We start from the raw sequence: 22,500 nt of genomic DNA, 5'->3' as shown, positions 1-22,500 counted from the left end.
TGAATCATAATTATAAAAGATTCACTAAAATCTAGAATGGGATTAGACTTTCTATCATTCATTCATTCATTCACTCATTCAAAAGACATTACTAAGGAATTATTAAGTGTCAGGCAAAGTGGACATAAAAATAAGACAACAGACTTTAACCAAAACAGAAAAACCTTTTACTCATTTGATATGAAAGAATCCAGATAAGTGTTAAGAGTGATGCCATAATTTAACAGTTAAATTAATCAGAGGTTGAGAGCCGGGAATTTAGCTCACTGGTTCCACAGCCTGCCTCAAAAGCACAAGGTCCCAAGTTCAATCCCCAGTATCCGCCCCCCCAAAATTGTCAGAATCAGAGGTTGATCAGTGTACATATTATTTAGACCCCTTGCTAGTCCTCCTACTATCTATGATTGTTTATCAAATTCTTTAGCTACCAATTCCAAAGAACAGATAAGAGCACCAAAAAAGAGAGGTTAATAGTATTGGTAAAGGATTTAGTAAGACTGAAATTAATAATCACAATTACTTTTTCAATCATGCACATTTAGTCAATTTAAATTCATTAATTTAGGACCAGGGATCTAGCTCAGTGCTTCTGCTGCCTGCCTCGCAAGCGCAAGGACCCGAGTTCAATCCCTGGTACCAACAAAACAAAACAAAACCTATCATATATTTTGGGATTAAGCAATTCAATAATAAATTAGGCTGGGGATTTAGCTCAGTGGTGCCTCTCATGCCTCACAAGCACAAGGTCCTGAGTTTGACCCTCAGTACCAAAAAAAAAAAAATGAATTAGACAAAAAAAAAAAAGAGAGAGACAGGCAAGGTTTCTGCCCTCATAGAGCTTACTTACATTCTAAAGAGAAGAGACAATAAGCAAATGAAACAATTTTAGATTAACAGCAGATAATTGCTATTAAAGAAATGGTGGGGCCGAGGACTTAGCTAAGTGGTGCTGCCACCTGCCTTACAAGCACAAGGTCCTGAGTTCGATCCCTAGTACCGAAAAAAAAAGAAATGGTAATACGTTAGTGATTAGGAGAGAGCTACTTTTGTTTCATGACTAAAAAATAAATGACTACTTTATCTGTGATGAAAAGGAGAATGGGATAGAATATATAGAGATCTGGGTAAAAACTTCAGAAAATTGGCCAGGGATTTAGCTCAGTAGTTCCATCGATTGCCTCACAAGCGCAAGGTCCTGAGTTTGATCCCCGGTACCAAACCCCCCCTCCAAAAAAAAACTAACAAAAAACTTCAGTAAATCTTTCCTCTTATACAGCAGATGTTCAGTAAATATTTAGTGATTTAATATTTAGTAAATATTTAAAGTCAATATTCAAGTTTGCACTTAAAAGTTATTTGCAGAAAGTTGCCAGGTCCACAAAACAATTGTTATGCAGGTATTTATGCATTTAAGGGTACACACATTTAAGTTGTATTTTAAATATATATGACTACCTTGTGTCAGCCAATATATGTATATGATTACATCCAATAAACCCTATGGTCTTCTTTTTTTTGTTTTTTTTTTTGGTACTGGGGATCAAACTTGGGACCTTGTGCTTATAAGGCAGGCAGTGGAACCACTGAGCCAAATGCCCTGCCCAACCATATGCTCTTCTTATCACCCAAATAACATAAAGGAAGCTCTACAGTTTTTGTTTAGGGAGCTAAGAATGAGGAAGAGGGGGGTGTCTGTCAAGTTAAACCTTAACTGAAGCCTTAACAAAACCTTGGCCAGAGCTGTTAAGATATATATTCCAGGGCCGGGGATTTAGCTCATTGGCACCACGTCTGCCTTGCAAGCACAAGGTCCTGAGTTTGATGCCTGGCACCAAAAAAAAAAAAAAAGATATATATTCCAGCACAAGTGAATGCCAATCAAATATACAGCATCTTTATACAGTACTTTGAGGAGTACCTTGTTGGACAATCCTTCTGGAAAGCAGTTTGCCAACACTTACATTAAGTATCTTAAAATGTTTTATGCCCTCTGAACGAATTTTTTTTTTTAGGATTCTATTCTAAAGATAAAACCAAAAACATAGATCCTTTACATATTAAAATGTTCATCACAGTCATGTGGATGATCAAATAAATAGGAATTACATTATGTAAGAAGAATGGATAAGTATAAATTAAGAAACTGCCTTACAAACAACTACATTTAAGATATTAAGAATAACATTTTAACAGATTGAGTTGGTGTAGTGTGTTCTTCGTTATCAAAAATACTCTTGTAGCTTTGGGATTTTGAATTGATGAATATTCATGATGTGTAGAAAAGCATGGCATACACTGTACAAACTCAGTCACACAAAATGGCATGTCGTGTATGTACACACAGGAACTAGAACACATCCAGCTAAGCTGCTTGTGATTGCGAATGACTTTGTTCTTTGCCTCTTGTGTTTTTGTTTCCTGTAATGCACATATTAACTTTAAAAAAATAAAAATTATTTTAAAAACTCAAAAAAAAAAGAATAATATTTTGGACTGGGGATTTTGCTCAGTGGTGCTGCTGCCTGCCCCACAAGCACAAGGTCCCCAGTTCAAAAAAAAAAAAGAATGACATTTTGAAAGTTATTTAATTTTTAAAAATTATTTAATGACATGAAAATATGCTACATATTAAATGAAAAGAGACAGGGTGCTGGGGACGTAGATCAGTGGCACCGCGCCTGCCTGGCAAGCACAAGTTCCTGAGTTTCATCCCTGGTACCAGAAAAAAAAAAAATTCATGCGTGGGGCACATCTCTGTAATCCTAGCACTTGGAAGGCAGAGACAGGAGTACTGCCCCAAGTTTGAGGGCAGCCTGGGCTACATAGTGAGCTCAATGATAGCTGAGCTACAGAGCAAGACCCTGTCTCAAAAAAAAAAAAGAAAAGAGACAGGATATAAAATTGCATATGCACCACAATTCCAAACCTAAAAAGAAGCAAACAAATAACTGAGGAGGCTGAGGCAGGAGGATCATGAGTTGGAGGCCAGAACTGGGCATTTTAGCAAGATCCTTCTCAAAATAAAAATAAAAAGGAATTGGGATATAGCTCAGTGCAAAGACCCTGCATTCAATCTCCAGTACTACAGGGAGAGTGGGAAGGCTTTCTAAAATTATAAAATTAATAGTTTCATACAGAAAAGACATGGTAGAAACGTAAGCTTTTATTGATATACAGGGTAAATCAAACAATTTAAAATAGCTCCTCCTAAGGCTGAGGCAGGAGGATGGCAAGTTTGAGCCCACCCTAGGCAATTTACCAATACCCTGTCTCAAAAAAATATAAAGGGTTGAGGATACAGCTCAGTGCACTACCATTAAAAAAAAAATGTTTCTCGGCAGGGGATATAGCTCAGTGGTTCCACGCCTGCTTCGAAAGGGCAAGGATGAGAATTCAATCCCGGGTACCAAAAAAAAAAATTCTCCTTTGTTACCTTTGAGGATCCATTTTCAGAATGCCATGAATGCTCCCTGACAGGTATTACTGATAGTATAAGTAAACAGTAATAATAATAAACACAGGGCTGGGGATTTAGCTCAGTGGTGCCGCTCCTGCCTGGCAAGTGCAAGGTCCTGAGTTTGATTCCCAGTAACAAAAAAAATAAACAGACGCTGTCTCAACCATTTGTCATAACAGGAATAAAGAGAACTAAAACCAAGCTTAGCAGGTACTGAATGCTATTTAGCTCAGCTGTAGAAAAGCTGAAAAATTTAGGTATCCAAACAGAGCTCTAAAGGCTCCATTTCTTTATGATATTGACAAGAAATAAATTACACGCAAACAGTTCTCTTCTAAAAACATAACAGGCCGGCTATGATGCTGCACACCTGTAATCCCAGCACTTGGGAGACTGAGGCAAGACTGCCATGAGTTCAAGGCCAGCCTGAACTACATACATAATTTATTTTAGAATACCAAGTTTCAGATTGTAATTTAGCTGCTGCTAACCAAAGTGTGCAAACACTGAAGCTCTTTATCACAGCAGTCTTAGCATTTTATTCTCTGCAGGATACTCAGTGCTGCTCTGATTCACATTACTAAAATTGCCTTAACTAAAGAAGAGATCCCAGTAAACATATGAACTATAAGACTATACTGCTGGTTATATGAACCCTAGAAGACGAAGACTCAAGTTTTACTAGGCAATAGATTATTTACGAACTGAAATTTCTGTCTGTAAATTCTGGATTAATTTTCCATTGTATTACTCAGCATCACAATAGTTTAGCATACATTATCTTAGTCGGTAAATCAACTACTGTAGGATTACGTATAAAGCACATATACTACTATAATTTAAAAATAATTAGCCTTTTTTTTTTTTTTTGGTACTGGGGATCGAACTTAGGTCCTTGCATTTGCGAGGCAGGCGCCAGAACCACTAGGCTAAATCCCCGGCCCAGCCTTCTTTTTTATACCAGGGTTTTGTAAAGCACTTTGTTAACAGACTGGAAAACTGAGGCAGAGTTACAAAGAATTAGCAAAAAAAGAAATCAAGAGATGGAGGTTGGTCTAGCTTCTGTTCTTACACACTCCAAACAATACATGAAATGGACACAACCTTTTTTTTTTTTTAAATTGTAGTACTGAACCCAGGCAAGCACTCCAATACAGAACTATAGCCTTTATTATTTTCATTTTGAGACACAGTCTCACTCAGTTATCTAGGCTGGCCTTGAATTTGTAATCCTCCTGCCTTAGTTTACAGAATAATTAAAATCACCAGCATGTGCCGATGCATCCAGGTACACCACATCTTTTCATATAACTCTTGTAAAATTGTATGACAATTTGCATATTGTGTAAGTACTTATAACTGAATCATATATTTCCAACAATTCAGCACACAACAGTGTTTCTTGTATGCTTATTATAAAAATGAATGCTCAGAAACAGCAATTTGAGGTAGTACTACAATTCTTGGGAGTATCATTTTTCTTTTTTCTTTTTTTTTGGTACCGAAGATCGAACTCGGGACCTTGCATTTGCAACGCAGGCAGTGAAGGGAGTATCATTTTTGTTTAGGAAAATTTAATAGTTCCCTAGAGCATATGTCCCAAGACCTGCAGTAGATACCTAAAGCACAGACAGCACTGAACTCTCTATATAGTATTTTCTTCCCTATATTCTTTGCAGCATTGCCATGCAGTACTAGAATTAATCTGTTTTTCCATGTTTTATGCCCCAGTGTGCACCCTTTTGCATTGACTCTTACACTTTGGAGTCATTACTAAGTAAAACAAGTGTTACTTGAACACAAGCACTTATCTGATGATTGAGAAGGCTACTGATGACTCACAGCCAATATACAGAATGGATTCGTGGACTGGCTGGAGAAAGGGATGATTCAGTCCCAGGGTTTTGGGAAGGATGGAGTGGGACAGCACCAGATTTCATCATGCTATTCAGAACAGTGCAAAACTTAAAACTCACGAATTGTTTATTTCTGAAATTTTCCATTTAATACAGTATTTTTGGAACACAGTTGACAAGGGTAACTAAAACTGCAAAAAGCAAAACCAAGGATAAAGGAGCATGCTGTAATGTTCATTGTTTTAATATTTAAGAATATTTTATAATTATTTTTAAATTTAGTTATATAAAGGGTTGGAAAACTTCAGTTCACAGGTAAAATCCAGTCTGAGACCTAATTTGTGGGGCGTACCAGCTAAGAATAAATTGATTGATTGATTGTTATACTGGGGATTGAACCCAGGGCCTCACGGATGCTAGGCAAATGCTCTACCATTGAGCTATATCCCAGCCTTATTTTATTTTTCTGAGACAGCATTTTACTAAATTGACCAGGGATCCTCTCTTCTCAGCCTCCTGAGTAGCTGGGATTACAGAGAAGTGCCACCACACCCAGCATTTGTAACATTTTTATTTGTTTGTTTTTTGAGACAGTCACTATGCAGTTCAGGTTGACCTTGAGTTCACTATGGCCTAGGTTGGCCTCAAACTCACGGTGACCCTCCTGCCTCAGCCTCCCAAGTGCTGGGATTATAGGCCTATGTCACTTTGGCTGACTTACATTTTGTTTTTTTTTTGTTTTTTTTGTACTGGGGACCAAACTCAGGACCTTGCGCTGTGAGGCGGGTGCAGCACCACTGAGCGAAATCCTCAGCCCTGGCTTACATTTTTAAATGGTTGAAAAAAGTCATAAAGAATATTTTGTGACACATGAAAATTAATGAAATTCACTTTTTAGCACCTATAAATAAAGTTATATTAGAATACATCCATGCTTATTTGTTTATGTATTAGCCATGGCTACTTTCGTGCTAGAATGGCAGAGCTGGGTAGGTACAAGAGACCTCATGTCTACAGAGCATAACATTTATTATCTGATCATACTCTGCTAACTCCTTGTATATATGATAGCTATCAAAATATGTAGCTATTTAAGATACCTTAATTATGAAGAACATCAGAATTTATACGCTAATCCTTAATAAATTCATTTATAATGTGATCATTCAAGTATAAATTTCTTTTTGCTTGAATTTTCAAAATGTTTTAATTTTTTTATTAGTATATATCCAATACATAGTGATTAGATTCAACTTGGGGGTTTGATACACACACATACCACAACTTGATCACTTGAATATTTAAATTTTAGAGCCAGGCATGGTGGCGCAGTCCGGTAATCCCAGCACTCGGGAGGCTGAGGCAGGAGGATCACTGTGAGTTTGAGGCCAGCCTTGGCTACACAGTGAGTTCAAGGCCAGCCTCAACTGCATAGTGAGACCCCCATCTCAAAAAAACAAAAGCAAAAACCCCCAAATTTTAACCCAGGCATGGTGGCTAATTCCTATAATCCCAACACTCAGGGAGGCTAAGGCAGGAGGATTTCAAATTCAAGTCCTGCCTCAGTAAATCAGCAAGACTCTGTTCCAAAAAAATAAATAAAAGGGAGGATGGGGATGTAGCTCATTGGTAGAGCATACTCGGGTTTATCCCTCCAGTAACACAAGAGGAAAGAAAGAAAGAAAGAAAGGGAAGGAAAGGACAAGACAAGACACACAGACAGAGCTGGGGATTTAGCGCAGTGGTTCCACCGCCTGCCTTGTAAGTGCAAGGACCTGAGTTCGATCCCTGGTACCAAAAAAAAAAAAAGAAGAAGAAACACAGATAGAAAAGAAATGAAATTAGGTTTTCTTAAAATAAGGTTAAGCTAGCTCAATAGTTCTCAAATATTGCATATTGACCTGGGCATCTTGTAAAATTATAGATTCCTAGATCTCTTGGATTCTCTTGCCACAGGGGTCCAAGAATTTACACTTTCAATTAAAAATAAAACACAAAAACAAAAAAACCTGGGTAATTCTGATGCAAATTATCACTGGTCCACCCTTTGAGAAGCACTAGAAGGCTGGAAAGGTTATAATTTCTGCCATGTGGAAAACACCTGCATTTTTCAAGTTTGGCACTATAAGACAGTAGTTCTCAAAGTGGGCTCCAGGTATCCCAAAGATATCTGAGACCCTTTCAGAGTGTTCATGGGGGTTAAAATCACTCATGGGCAAAAGATCTATTTTAAGAGCAAGCACAAGACAGACCAATGCACTTTAATGTAACAGTATTAAAAGTTCACAGATGTGGTTTCAGATGTATACTACAGCTAACCTTTAAGAAACTATCCTTTTTCAGATTTTGGTATTTTATCAAAGGAGACTATGTACAATTATCTGAAAACAGTCTTTCCTTTTTCTCTTATATATATCTGTGTGACTCCTGTTCTCTTCATATACTTATACCAAAAAAACATATCTTAAGATTGAATGCAGAGGGGCCGGGGATTTAGCTCAGTGGTTCCAGAGCCTGCCTCGCAAGCGCAAGGTCCCAAGTTCGATCCCCGGTACCAAAAAAACAAAACAAAACAAGATGGAATGCAGAAGCAACTACAGAAACCAGCTGTTTTCTGTTAAGCCAGACATTAAAGAGATATGAAGCTCTTTCCTCCGTTTTTTAAAAGTACAGATACAATTTTTATGTTAACATGTAAATGAGTTTGCTATTATTTTAAAATAAATTAATAAATATTTTAAAACTTCCTCTTTTAAGTCCTAATATCTTGAATATTAACAGATACAACACAGATAAACAAAAAGCTCTCTGGGATCCTCAATGATATGTAAGAGTATAAAGGGATGGGTAGATACTGAGATAAAACTGAGATCCATGGCTTCAAAATCTATAAGAACAATAGAGTCCTTAGATCAATCAAACAGAAGGTTGAAATTAATTTCTGGATTTCAGGCTTAGACATGCAGGGATGGGTTTCAAAGAAAAGCCAGCTAAACAGACCAAATAGTTTTGTAGCAAATGAATGAAAACAGATGTGGATGAAAATCTGGCTGAATCATAAGCAACACACGGCCAAAGCTTAGAATTTATCTAGAAGTAGCTTTATCTAGGAACCTTCTTGACTAGTTTTTTAAGGTTTCCTAAGGGTTTTTTTTTTTTGGTACTGGGGAATGAACTCGGGACCTTGCACTTGGGAGGCAGGCAGCAGAACCACTGAGCTAAATCCCCAGCCCTGTTTTCTAAGGTTTTTGAAGGTTCAAGGAACTACTTTGAGTTATCCCAAGGAGGGTTAATAAAGCAAAAGCAAAGAAGCCACACTTACTAAATTAACAAGAAACAAAGAAATAGCAACAGAAAAATACCTATCAAAACCAGTCTTGGTGAGGTATACCTGTAATCCCAGCACTCTGTTAGCCTGAGGCAGGAGAATCCCAAATTTAAGCCAGACTGAGCAATTAAGTAATTTAGCAAGATGGTGTTCCCCCCAAATAAAAGAAGAGCTAGGGAAGTAGCTCAGTGTGGTTCAATTCCCAGTATCACAAAACACACATACATGCACACACACACACCCACATGCACACATACATTTGGTCTCAAATTCATTACTTATTTATTTTTGCAGTCAGTGGTAGGGTTCAAACCTAAAACCTTGAGAATGCCAGGCAAGTGCTCTACCACTGAGCTACACTCCCGATCTCCTCAATGTGCATTTTAGACGTAGAAAAAGTCCTGGAAATTAGTATGGTGTCAACCAAAAAATCAAAACAAACCAGGCATCATAGCACAGTTAATCTCAGTTACTGGGGAGGCTGAGACAGGAGAACTGCATGTTTGAGGTCAGCCTGGGCAATTTACAGCAACCCTGTCTCAAAATTAAAAAATAATCGGGCCAGGGATTTAGCTCAGTGGTTCCGCCACCTGCCTCACAAGCACAAGGACCAGAGTTTGATCCCTGGTACCAAAAAAAAAAAAAGAAAAAAGAAAAAAATTAAAAAATAATCTCAGTGGTGGAGTGCTTGCCAACCATGCATGAGGCCCTGGGTTCAATCCCCAGTACCACAAAAAATGATTCCTAAAACAATAAAGCTGCTGGGCATTGTGGTACATATCTATAATTAGTAATCTGGGAGGCTGAGGCAAAAGGATCCCAAGTTCAAGGCCAGCCTGGCAACTCAGTAAGACTTTGTCTCAAAAAAGGCAGGGTGGGGGGCTGGGTCTGTAACTCAGTGGTACAGTACCTCAACAACAAAAAACAAAAACAAAAAACCCACACACAATAAACCATGGATCAATTTTAAATCCTCATAGACTCAGACTGCAAACAACAATAAACCCAACAGACTTTAATATTAAAACCTAGGTATCAGGGGCCAGGGATTTAGCTTAGTGGTTCTGCCGCCTGCCTTGCAAGTGTAAGGAACCAAGTTCAATCCCCGGTACCAAAAAAGAAAAAAAAAAAAAAACCAAGAAAAAACCCCTCAGTATCAATATGGTTCTGGGAAGGAAGAAGCTACAGTATCTTACAATGACAATCATGGGAAAAAAGATCTATTTTCTCAGTCTGCCTAAAATATTTGCATCACAGTGATCTATTTGGGGATATTCCAACACTCACTGATTGATGCTCACTGGTCTCAAACACAGAGGCATAAAAATATTAGCAAACAATTGCTTTTTTTTCTTTTTCTTTTTTAACCCATGGATTTTGCACTAAGCTACATACATTCCTACCCTATTTATTTTTTAAGCCACAGGCTTGCTATATCACTAAATTGACCAGGCTGGGCTCAAATTTGCAATTCTGCTTCAACTTCCCAGAGTACTAGGATTACAAACATAATCTGGCTAACAAACTACTGCTTGAATAAAAGTTTTTCGTTTTTTGTTTTTTTGCAGTAGTGGCCATTGAACACAGATCCTTTGCACTGAGCCACATCCCCAGCCCTATTTATTTAGATAGGGTCTTGCTAATTCACTAAATTGCCCAGGCTAGACTTGAACTTGGGATTCTCCTGCCTCAGCCTTCCAGAGTGCTGGGATTATAGGTATGTACCTGCAGGCCTAAGCTTGAGCAAAACTTTTTTAAGGAAAAGGTGCTATAGGAGTCATGTTGGTACTAGAAATATATTAAAACAAACCCAACATAGTGTTATTCAAGCTTAATAAATTTTAAGTATTACTAGCAAGAAACCTGGTGCCAACATAAACAATTTACAGCAATTGTATATTATACTCAATAAATCACTTAGCCAGGCATGGTGGCACATGACTGTAATCCCAGCATTGTGGGAGGCTGAACCAGGAGAATCTCAAGCTTAAGCCCAGCCTGGGTAATTTAGTGACTTAGCAAGACCTTATCTCAAAATAAAAAATATAAAAGGTCTGGGAATGCAGCTCAGTTTGAAGGTCCTGAGTACTACAGAGGGAGGAAGGGACAGAGACAGAGAGAGGAAACATGCTTGTCTCAAAATAAAAATAAGTAAATAAAAAGTGCTGGGGATTTAGCTCAGTTAGAAGGCCCTGGGATCAATTCCCAGTATTACCATAAACAAACAAACAAACACCCTTTTTTCCCTAAGCATATTCTTACTTCAAGAAAATAGTTGTGTGTGTGTGTGTGTGTGTATTTTGGGGATAGAACCCAGGGCCTTGAACATGCTGAATATATGCTTTGCCTCTGAACTACACCTCCACCTCTTTCCCTTGTTTTAAAATCTGAAAGATGAACTTTTTTCTACTGCATAGTAAGTTTAAAGTCCAAAATAAAATTTTGAGCTGACTATGGTGGCGCACAGCTGTAATCCCAGCACTTGGGAGGCTGAGGCAGGAGGACTATCACAAATTCAACACCAACCTGGGCTACCCAGTGAATTCAAGGCCAGCCTAAACTACATAGTTAGACACTATCTCAAAATATAAATAAATAAATAAATAAATAAATAAAATTTAATTAAATTTGACCAGTTTGGCATGTAACCTTTCCCTATGTACTTTAGAAAGAAGTGTTCTACCAGATAAGGAGATAACAGCAGGCAATTCAAAGAAACGAAGCTGAGGTTTGTAAGAAGTTGTGGCTATGGAAGAATAGCTAACACAGAAGCCCAAGCCACAAGCTCACAAACTTTCTAAGCTAAACCTCAGCTCCCGGTAGACTTTCATAAACTGATATTTATTAAGGAGGAATGCAGTATTCAACAGAAAAAATAAACTTTTTACAGAGTCTAGTTTCAACTCTATGAGAATATTTAGGATTACAATTACCAAAAGATGAGAAAAGCAAAAAAAAAAAGAAAAAGCAAAAACTAATAAAATTGTAAGTTTATAATAAGTTTTGTTGTAAATACTTAAGACTTTCCAAGACCACTACTATACATTAATTCACCTTTGGTTTAGTTAGAAACCTTTCCTAAGTGTAAGCCTACTAAGTTGTTTTTTTTTTTGGTACCGGGGATCAAAAGCCCACTAAGTTTTAAGAACTAAATAAAAAGTTTATCTTTTCACAAAAACTTTCCTAAATTTTAACACTCTTCCTTTTTACTAACGAAGATATAGAGCAAATATTTACTTTCAAAATTGAACTGAATTTTGCTTCATTGTATACACTCAGCACCTTATTCGGAGAACAAAATGAAAGATGAAAAAAAAATTAAAAATCTAAATTAAAAAACAAACAAGAGAAGGAAAGGAAATTATATTACTGTGATTTAAATAAAAAAAAAAGAACATTTTTTTCAAAATGAAGTGTCCACCAGGGAAATGCTGAAGAGAAAATATCACGGTAAAAAAAATTTTTTTTGGTACCGGAGATCGAACTCGGGTCCTTGTGCTTGCTAGGAAGGCAGCGGAACCACTGAGCTAAATCCCCGGCCCTAAGGTAAAATATTTTTAAGACAACAAATGATTCCAATGCAAAATATTTATTGTTTCTGATTTTTTTTAGTTCAAAGGAGTTACTTCTCATCATTTATGTTCCTTATACTTATCCATCTGCACTCAGTCAGTAGAACTATTTCAATTTCATTTTCTTTACAGTCTATTTTTCTTCCTGATTCTTCAATAGTAAGTTCCTTGATCTGAGTTTCTATTTACGAATGTATGGACAAGAAAGGAGCTTGAGAAGTCACCAAGTGTATCTTTCTGCTTCCCAGAACTCATGACTAAGTCTCAGAAGCATGAGAAGGTATACAGACTTTACAAAATGCATCCTGTCCCTGCATAACGGTGTGCTACTTTAATCTGTGCAAACATTTCCATTCACAATTTGCAATTTTTAAAAATGAAAGTAAAAATTAAAACCCCAAAAGAGGAAGGTGGTTTAAAAATGCATTTATCAGCTAAAATTGCTCAAACATAAATTCAACTGTCAGGTCTAAAATTAACATGCAGGAAAGTTGTTGGCTGCCATTACAAAATCTTTAGTTCCTAGAGATGTCTTCTGATGCTCTGCTGGGTTTGTGGCACCATTTCACCTCCAGCACACAGCATGTGAAAGTCAGACTTCCATACTAACAAATTACCACTAGAAACAGCAATTACATGTGTGGTGTATAGTTGATGTAGGTTTTTATTCTAAATCAAAAATGAAAAAAGCGGGCAGGGGATTTAGCTCAGTGGTTTTGCCACCTGCTCCACAAGCGCAAGGACCCGAGTTCGATCCCCAATACCAAAAAAAAAAAAGAGAAAAAAAGAAAAAAGCTCTAAATTAGAAATCTCAATATTTTTTTTTCTGGTACTGGAAATCGAACTCAGGACCTTGCACTTGCAAGGCAGGCACGGCACCACTGAGCTAAATCCCTAGCTCTAGAAATGTCAATATTATAGGAAAGCTACAATATAACTGTTTAATAGGCAGTAGTTTAATTCCTTGATTTCTGTCTTAAAATCATTATGGAATAAGTTTCTTCCTAAAAGTTTCCAAAACAGAATTTCATCTAATGGCAAAAACTGTCCAAATATAAATAAGACTGTTAATCATTCATTATTTTTTTTTTTAAATAAAGGAAGAAAAGAAAGCACTCAGGATCACAAAATTTTATTTTGTTACCGGAGATTGAACTCAAGAACTTGAGCTTGTGAGGCAGGCGGTGGAACCACTGAGCTAAATCCCCCACCCAGGATCAAAAGCTTTTTAAACGGAGAAAAAGCCGGATGTGGTGGTGGATGCCTCTACTTCAGCACTCCAGAGGCTGAAGCAGGAGGATCGCCATGAGTTCCAGGTCAGCCTGGGCTACTTAGCAAGACCCTGTCTCAATAAAAAAAAAATAAAATGAACGAAAAAATTATAATGTTAAAAATATGGGACAAGGCCGGGGATTTAGCTCAGTGGTTCTGCTGCGTGCCTTGCAAGCAGAAGGTTCCAAGTTCGATCCCCAATACCAAAAAGGGGGGGAGGGGACATAGGAGGTAGGTTACATAAATTATAGACTGGTGAAACAAATTATTTCCCAGGTACACTTTAAAATGGATTGAGTATATTGTTTATGAACAATTGGCAAACTATGTAGTGATCTATAAGCACTAGTATCAGATGGCTAAACAGCACCTAATATATAGCTTCATTTTGTATTTTTCACTGGCCTAGAAGCTCAGAGATGTCAGAAACAGAATACATTTGTATTTTAACAGGACACTTTTTTTTCTTACAGTATTAGAGATTGAACCCAGGGCCTAACAAATGCTAGGCAAATGTTTTAGTATAGGGCTATACTCCCAGTCTTTTTTATTTTTTACTTTGAGAAAAGGACTTGCTAAACTGCCCAGGCTGGCCTCAAACTTATGATATTTCTGCCTCAACCTCCCAAGTCGCTGGGATTAGGTGTGTCACAGTGCCTGGCTAACAGAACACTTCTTGATACTTAGTAATACAAGGTTAGATGATATAAAACAGCATGTGGGATTCATAACTATATTTTACTCTAAAATGTTAATTAATGTTAACATAATGATAGGCTACTAATATATAGCATTGCTCTACCAGTGACCTAACATGAAAACACAGACATCATGTTTATCAAACACATCAATAATACAAAGATATGAGGAATGATCGAGAGGCTAAAAAACACTGTCATACTAAAAATAATAAGTCAAAACTAATAGGATGATAACTACAGGGATAAATGTAAAGTTTTCAATTATGTTTAAAAAACTGTGGGCCGGGGATTTGGCTCAGTGGTGCTGCCACCTGCCTCATAAGCCCAAGGTCCTGAGTTCAATCCCCAATACCAAAAAAAACCCACCAACTGTACAAATTCATATGACTTTAGACTTTATGAATAGCAGTAAAGAGTGAAGAAAAAAAAGATGTTATGATCTCCTTAACCCTATATTTTGTGTTGGTTACACTGTATCTGAGATGCTATCTTCATATCTAGATAAGGAACTCTAAAAAAACTCAGGCAACTAAGTTGATAAAAAAGCTGAACTTTATTTAAAATGTCATCTAAGGAAAAACAGAAGACGTTGGAGTATTTATCCAGAGAGAGATGTCTTAATGGGGCTTTAAGTGTCATCAAATATTTGAAGTCTATGATGTTGACAGAGAATTGGTTTTATTGAGTGTGGCTTCAGATGACAGAACTCCAATAACGGTGCTGGCTTCAATAGCACATAAACTAGAACTCCAATAATGAATGGAACAGGTTATCCGTGAAGTGGGGTTCTCTTCCTTACAGCATTCAGACATTAAAAGATCATCCATCAAGGATTTCAAATATGATGTGTACTTCATGAATGTACTTGATTCTAAAAGAAGCCTTGGGCCAGGGATTTAGCTCAGTGGTTCAGCCATCTGCCTCACAAGTGGAGGAACCTGAGTTTGACCCCTGGTACCAAAAAACCCCCCCAAAAACTAAAAGAAGCCTTTTACAGGAAGGCAACATTTAAAAATGAGACCATGTCAGATCCCAGTACTTTAGGGAAAAGGATATTGAGTTTGAGGCCAGCCTGGGCTACACAACAAGTTCAAGGCCAGCCTGTAATACACAGTGAGATCTTCTCTCCAAAAACAAAAAACCAAAAAACAATAGTAACTACCAAACCAAAAAAAAAAGCCAAAAACAAACAAGTAAATACATACATGGCAAGAAGCTTAAAAATTATTTTCTTGGGCCAGGGATGTAGCTCAGTGGCACAGTGCCTGCCAGGCAAGCTCAAGGCCCTATATTTGATTCCTGGTACCAAAAATTTAAAAATTAAATAAATAAATAAAATGATCTTCTTAAATTGAGTGTGGTGGTACACACCTAAATCTCAGTACTCTGGGGGACTGAGGTAGGAGGATCTCAAATTTGAACCCAGCATGGAAAATTTAGCAAGACTACCTCAAGATAAAAAATAAAAATAAAATGAGATGGGGATGTAGCTCAGTGTGAAGGCCATGGGTTCAATACCCAGTAGAGGAAAAAAGAAAAATGTTTTCTTTGACATGTTTTTAAAGTTGATAGAAGCCAGGCATGTGGTAGCACATACCTATAATCCCAGCACCTAGAAGGCTGAGGCAGGAGGATCATCATGAGTTCAAGGCCAACATTGGCCATAGTGAGTTTAAGGCCAGCCTGAAATACATAGTGAGACCTTGTCTCAAAAAAACAAAAATAAAATAGGAGATTTTTTTCATGAACTTCAAAGTCAGAACCGTTTTCAGAGAAACCAACAACAAAAGAAATGAACACTTTCTTTTTTTTAACAAATGCTATGATTATGTTTCTCAGAGACACATCTGCCCTTACCGTTAGTACCATTATCAAGGAATAGAGGACAATCATATGCCAGCCTGCGAACTGGTCCCAAGAAGATAGCTGTCTTTCCTAGGCACTCACACACCAGTGCTACTGGCTCCACCTAAAACTTCCTTGCAAGAAGAAGGCTCCTCCTTATCAGACATGGATAGGAGGCTGTGGTAACACTGACTACCTCCCACTGCAGCTTCAGAAAATTTAGTCTTGACATGCACAAAACAATAACTTCAGACCAGCTGTGTTCAGGCAGAGCCAGGGAATTTACTCTGGGAAAAGCAGTAACTTAAGAGTTGTCAGAAATAATAATTTCCATTTGGGGTTAGAGGTGAGGACAGGAAAGAGAACAAGATACAGTAAACGGCAGCTATTAACATTTCAAACTCATAGTAAACAAAGGTGTTTAAAAATTACAACACTGAAACCACCAGAGTGTAAACTTTGTTCCACAAATTGAAAGATGTGCAGTGTTATTCTCTAGCTCTCTGCTGGGTGGTAACACTAGTGAGAAAAAAAAAGTCTTAATATGCCCAAGTAAAAGCCCTCACAAATTCTAGACTAGAAGACCAAAACAACAAGGGACTGTGCTCTCTCCCATCGTATTTTTTTTTTCCTGCTGCCAAGCAAACTGTGAAAATGTTCTGAATGTCCTATGGTAATGTTCTTAATGTGAAATACTGGAACTCAATTCAGTAGTTAACGCTAAAGAGTCAGTAATTAATTGGTCTCAGTGTGCTGTAGGAGCAATGTCCTGGCCAAGAGGAAAGCTTGAAACGGTTGCCGAAAACCAAAGGTTAATACAAAAATTATATAGTCTGGTTTCTCTTCATATATTAGCCTTATATTGGTATTTCAGACATTATTTCAATTCTCAAAAGCAAAAGGAGAAGGAATGTAAAAAAAAAATCTACAAAATAGTAAACGAGTTATTAATTGGCTGTGTAATTCATTATTAAATGATACATAACTATTAAACAAAGGCCAAAGGCCTGTCTGTAATACAGAATTAAATGCAAACTGGCAAGACTACTTAGCATAGCTGCCAAACTTTTCTTTAGCTTCTTTTCTTACAGACACGCTACATTTCACAATAGCCTCCACTTACCTTACATCTCCACATTTAAATACAAATTGTGTTTGATTTCCCCAACCTTTGCCCTATGATATTATGATATGTCTTTAGAGTCTGGATACACGTGAAAAAAATTGAAAAAAAAAATTCACTTTCCTGAAATATGTGTACATTTTACAGTATTTAAAAATAAATAAGCTAATTAAAACTAAATACAACCATCCATTTAATAACTTTTCAAGAATGAGTGATGCCACACTTAAATGGAAAAAATTTCATTTTAGTATATTTGTACTTAGAATGTCTACAAAGATTGCTGTTTCTACAGAAATTACATTACTGCAAAATTTTAAACATAGAAATCAAGTGAGCTTGCTGAGGAAAACCTGCACACCTCCACAAACTTACACTTAATGTGACAGGACCGTAAGAGATGTTAAAACACCCTCTGTTAAGTAGAAAACAAACTTTTAAAGTTGGGTAAGTAGCAACGAGGGAATCTGGGCTGGAGGTTCCCTGGGTAGTAAATACCCCAGTGAGAGAACATAACAAGCAATTCAGAGCAACATATAAGTCCCTTTGGGGCTCCAACTTGGACTGCTTAAGTCCCAACCAAGCCCACATCCCTGTGTTCTGGAAGAGATAAAATTTGGGAAGGGGAATGGAAGGAGAAAATCAGAGAAGTGTTGAGTGTTCTATTTCTCTCATTCTAGAGCCCAGCATTTTTCCAAGTTGGTCATCAGACTGGGTGTCATAACCACCAAAAGTCCTAAGTCAACAGCACAGCCTCCGTCCTTAGGCTAAAGACCTGTGCATCTCAGACGTCTCTCTTCCAAACACCTCCCTTACTTCTCTCCATTCCCACACTATTCCTAAAGTCATGCATTCTGGCGACTCAACTCATCCACACTGCGCTCCTAAACTCATTCACTTAATAATTCTCTTCAAATCCAAACTTTCTCTACTATCATGCCTCTGATATTTTTACTCAATCGAAATGTCACCACGCTCATTTCCAATGATCTATCCCTACCTATCTTTGCAGCCAAGCCCAAAGTATGCTTTCACCAGATCAAGGTCCTTGTTTTCACCTACTCATCCTTACCTCCTGCCAAGTACTCCTGCCCTTTCCAATGCCAAACCCCTAACCCCATTCTTTGGAAAGTCCTGACTATTCAACCTAGTTTAGTGGTCCACTTTCTCTCATCCCACCCCATTCCACGATCCTTCCTTTTGGCTCCACTAAACTACCCTTCTCTCAGAATTCAATTCCCCTCTCCTTGCCACGCCCTGTGCCCCCCGGGGCTACTTACCCCAAGTTCTCCCCACACTTCAGGCCTCTGGCCCCGCCTTCCCCCCCAAAAGAAGGAGGCGGGAGGAGGGAGAGAAGAGGGGCGGCACGCCCCAAGATAAAAATGATCTTTCATTAGCGCTCATCGCCGCCAATCGTGCCTTCCTTCTCCCTTACTGGTCATTTTAGTCTATGCCCCACCCTCTTCCTCAGACAGGGCCCGGCCACCGCCTCAGCGCCCCCCGTCCAACAGACTGGGAGGGGAGACCCCGGCCCGGGACGCTGGGACTGGCCAGACTTGAAGGGGAAACTCCTGTCAGATCACGGACTAGCTTATATTAATAGGACTTACCCGCTGGTAGCTCCGTCGCCTACTGCCCGCCCGCGCTCTGCCCCACAGTCTGTCTCCAGCTCCTCCTTTCCCCCCCTCAGCGGAGCAGATACTTTCCTCCCGTCCAGCCAGGATCGCTCACCTCTCGCGAGAGAAGGGGGGAGGGGCAGGGCGAGATTCAAGGGGGCTGAGTTGGAAAGGGACTGAGGGGCGGGGCTTACTGTGGGCCGGGCCCGGGTGGAAGGCCGAGCGCAAACTGTATACAAGGGTCACACGTGTTGGGGGGGGGGGAGGTGTGTGCGTGCGTGTGTGAGTGTGTGTGTGTGTGCGCGCTCGCTCGCTTTATAGGTGCTTGTAGTGAAGATCCAAAAGGTGAAGCAGATACTCTAGAGCAGTGATTGCGAACCTTTTAGAGCTTTCAATGATAAACAGCCGGCAGCGCCGCGCGTGCACTGCCCTAGAGAATGAGATTATCTCAGGGAGCAAAGTTTAAAAACAACATAACATTATACCTGAGTAAAGCTGTTAGGGCAGAGGGGGTCAGTAAGCAAATCAAGTTAAACAAGGGAATTCAGGATTCCAAACAAGTGAGTAGTTGTATTTTCTTCTACACTTAGAGTACAACCAGTGTGCCTTAAACTCTGCTCTGTGTGACTGTGGGGAGGGGTGGGGGAATGAGGGAGGTGGGGATAGATCAGCTTCAGGAACTGGCTACGTGTTTTGTTTATATGTATGTTTGTTCTTTTTTCAGTACCGGGGGTGAAACCCAGGGGTGCTTTACCACTGAGCTACAGTACATTCCCAGCCCTTTCTTAATTATTATTATTACAATCATTATTTTGAGAGAGGGTCTCGCTAAATTGTCCTGGCTGGTCTCAAACTCATCATCCTCCTGCCTTAGCCTTCCCAGTAGCTGGAATTATAGGCACGTGCCACTGTGCCCATCAGGAACTGGCTACTTTTTTAAAAAAATATGAAGTTTGTTTCTACTACCCTTCAGAGTCAGCATTTCCTTAATGGCAAAGTAATTTAAAATACCCTTAGCCCTAGAACTAGAGTGAATGTATTGGAAAAAAGCAGTCCCACCACCACAGCTGTGCTGCTGTTTTACAAACTGTGTCCTGGGGTGCGATGCTTCTCTGTGGCTCTGTATAGTGGGGCTAGCAAGCCCATTTTAGTCAGAATTGTAATGATCAAATGAGATACATGAAACTGCTTGGCAATTTAAAAAAACACTGTAAGACTGGCTGCGGTTGTAGCTTAGTGGTATAGTGCTTCTTTAGTACCCTCAAGGCCCTGGGTTCAATCCCCAGCAATGCAAAAACAAACAAATTATTACTATAATTGTTATTCAGGAAATATTTAATAAAAGTTGACAGCAAAGGACTACAGTATTCCAGTCATGTGAAGATCAGACACATCTGGTCCCTCCTGTGGTAGAATTTATTTTTTAGTGTTGAGAGGGAGATAGTTAATAAGTCAATAAATGCAAATATTTCAAAAAGTATAGTGTATCAGGCTTGGTGTCACACACCTGTAATCCCAGCACCCTGGAGGCTGAGGGAGGAGGATCGCTGGGAGTTTGAGGCCAGCCTGGGGTACATAATGAGTTCAAGGCCAACCTGAACTACATAGTAAGACCCTGTTTCAAAAGAGAAATTAAAAAAAAGAGGAAGAGGAAAGAGGAGGATGAGAAAAAGTAGGAGAAATTACTCCTAGTGTTGACAGAATGGTTCTTTGAGAAAGTAACATTTTTTTTCCTAGACCTGTAGAATTGAACCCAAGGAGCTCACACAATCCAGGAGAAAGTAACATTTAAACTAAAAGTTGAATTATGAAGAGACAGCCTTGAGATTTTTCAGAGAAGCATCAAATACAAAGGATGTCTTAAAAATTTTTTTATCATATACTTAATATAGTAAATTTTGGGCTTGGGAATGTCCCTCAGTGGTAGAGTGCTTGTATAGTATGTACTAAGGGTATGGATTTGATCCACATCACCACCACCCCCAGTATTAAATTTTATGTATATTTTACTACAAATAAAAAATTTAAATAGTAAATAAATTATAAGGAAAGTTGACTTAAAATATTATCCCGGAAATCTTGGTTGTCATCTTTTGCAGCTTTATGTTTATTCAGCTTTCTGAACTTATGCCTAGGATCTCATCTATCTTCCCAGCACAGTCTGAGAGATGAGAAGAATCCAGATGATTTCTTCCAAGAAGCAAAAGTCAAACAGGTATAGAATCACTTGAATTCTTGTGAATTGAGAGATACACTGTGTTTGTGTGTTGTGCCAGAGCCTTCACAATACGTTACATCCCCAAACCTTTTTGTGTGTGTGTTTTATTTTGAGATAAGGTCTTGCTAAGTTGCCCATGTTGAGCTCAAACTTTTGATCCTCCTGCCTCAGCCTCCCAAAGAACTGAAATTACAGGCCTATGCCAAAAGGCCTGTCTTATTTGTGTTCTTATTAATTATTAAATTATAAGTTTTTTTATGGTGCCGGGGGTTGCACCAGGTTCTCCTGCATACTGAGTAACCATGCTTCTACTCCCATCCCTAAGGTTCTTTTTAAATTTTTATTTAACTTTTTAATTGTCACATAAAAATTGGGACATATATGGGGTCTTTTCTTTTTCCATGCCGCACATCAAACATGCTAGGCAAGTCTTGTACCACAGAGCTACAGCCCCAACACAGATTTTTTTCAGTATTGACGATTGAACCTAGAATCTTTGCATCACTGAGTTACATCTCCAGCCCTTTTGTAATTTTATGTTTTATTTTGAGACAGGGTCTTGCTAAATTGCCCAAGCTGGGCTGATACTTATGATCCTCCTGCCCCTCGTCCCAGAGAGCTGGGATTATAGGTATATGCCACCACGCCCAGCTCCCATCAATACTTTGATACATGTGTATATTGTATAATATTAAAATCAGGATAGACATATCTAACTCTTCAAATGTTTTTCATTTCTTTATGGTAAAAATATTCCAAATCTTTCATTTTAGTTTTTTCAAAATATACAGTATATTATCATTACCTATAGTCCCCCTACTGTGCAGTGAACACCAGAAATTATTTCTCCTATGTAATTATAACTTAGTACCTTTTTTTTTTGAGACAGGGTCTCACTGTGTAGTTCAGATTGGCCTTAGACTTACTATGTAGCCCAAACTGGCCTTGAATTTACAGCAGTCCCCTTGCCTCAGCCTCCCAAGTGGTGGGATTACAGGTGTGTGCCACCACACCCAGCTAATTTAGTACTTATTAATGAACCTTTCCTTGGGCCAGGGATTTAGCTCAGTGGTTCTGATGCTTGCCTTGAAAGAGCAAGGTCCTGAGTTCAATGCCCCGTACAAAAAAAGAAAAAAAAAAAAATCAACCTTTCCTCATTCCTCCCTCCCCACTACTCTTACCAGCCTCTGGTAACTACTATTTTACTCTCAACTTCTGTGAGATCTGTGTTTTTAGATTCCACATAAGATTGAAATAATGCAGTAAGATTGAATAACTCTGTGTCTGGCCTGTTTTGCTTAACATAATGACCTCCAAAAAAAAAAAAAATAATGACCTCCAGATCCAACCATATTTTCACAACTGACAAGATTTCATTCTTTTTATTGCTGACTAGTATTCCATTAAGTGTATATTCATTTTCTTTATCCCTTTATCCATTTCTTGGCTGTTGTGAATAGCACTGCAAAAAACATGGGAGTGCAGATGTCTCTTCAAAAATACAGATCTCAA

General features: G+C 38.5%; 1 protein-coding gene and 1 long non-coding RNA gene across 7 annotated transcripts in view; one reads left to right on the top strand and one right to left on the bottom strand.

Moving 5' to 3' along the window:
- Positions 1-18,927, bottom strand: part of LOC101699947 (cyclic AMP-dependent transcription factor ATF-7) — a 101,811-nt gene extending 82,884 nt beyond the window's left edge. For 3 of the 4 annotated variants that reach the window (XR_001182827.3, XR_206384.3, XM_004872752.3), the window contains exon 1: positions 18,765-18,927. The gene's annotated coding sequence lies outside the window, so the exon portion shown is untranslated. Of the gene's footprint in view, positions 1-18,434; positions 18,739-18,764 lie in introns of those variants that run through there. The other variant, XM_004872753.4, reaches the window with a different exon arrangement.
- A 72-nt stretch (positions 18,928-18,999) lies between these two features.
- LOC106008495 (uncharacterized) overlaps positions 19,000-22,500 on the top strand; it is a 32,760-nt gene continuing 29,259 nt past the window's right edge. For 2 of the 3 annotated variants that reach the window (XR_015450673.1, XR_002391686.2), the window contains exons 1-2: positions 19,008-19,330; positions 20,906-20,985. This is a non-coding gene — a long non-coding RNA (uncharacterized LOC106008495). Of the gene's footprint in view, positions 19,331-20,905; positions 20,986-22,500 lie in introns of all 3 variants that reach the window. The other variant, XR_015450674.1, reaches the window with a different exon arrangement.

Source organism: Heterocephalus glaber, unplaced genomic scaffold (assembly GCF_053883595.1).
Source record: "Heterocephalus glaber isolate CG9 unplaced genomic scaffold, H.glaber_assembly_v1.0 deba00001060, whole genome shotgun sequence".
Lineage (NCBI taxonomy): Eukaryota > Metazoa > Chordata > Mammalia > Rodentia > Bathyergidae > Heterocephalus > Heterocephalus glaber.
The sequence above is the reverse complement of the archived record's forward strand: the minus strand, read 5'-3'. Positions and strand labels throughout refer to the sequence as shown.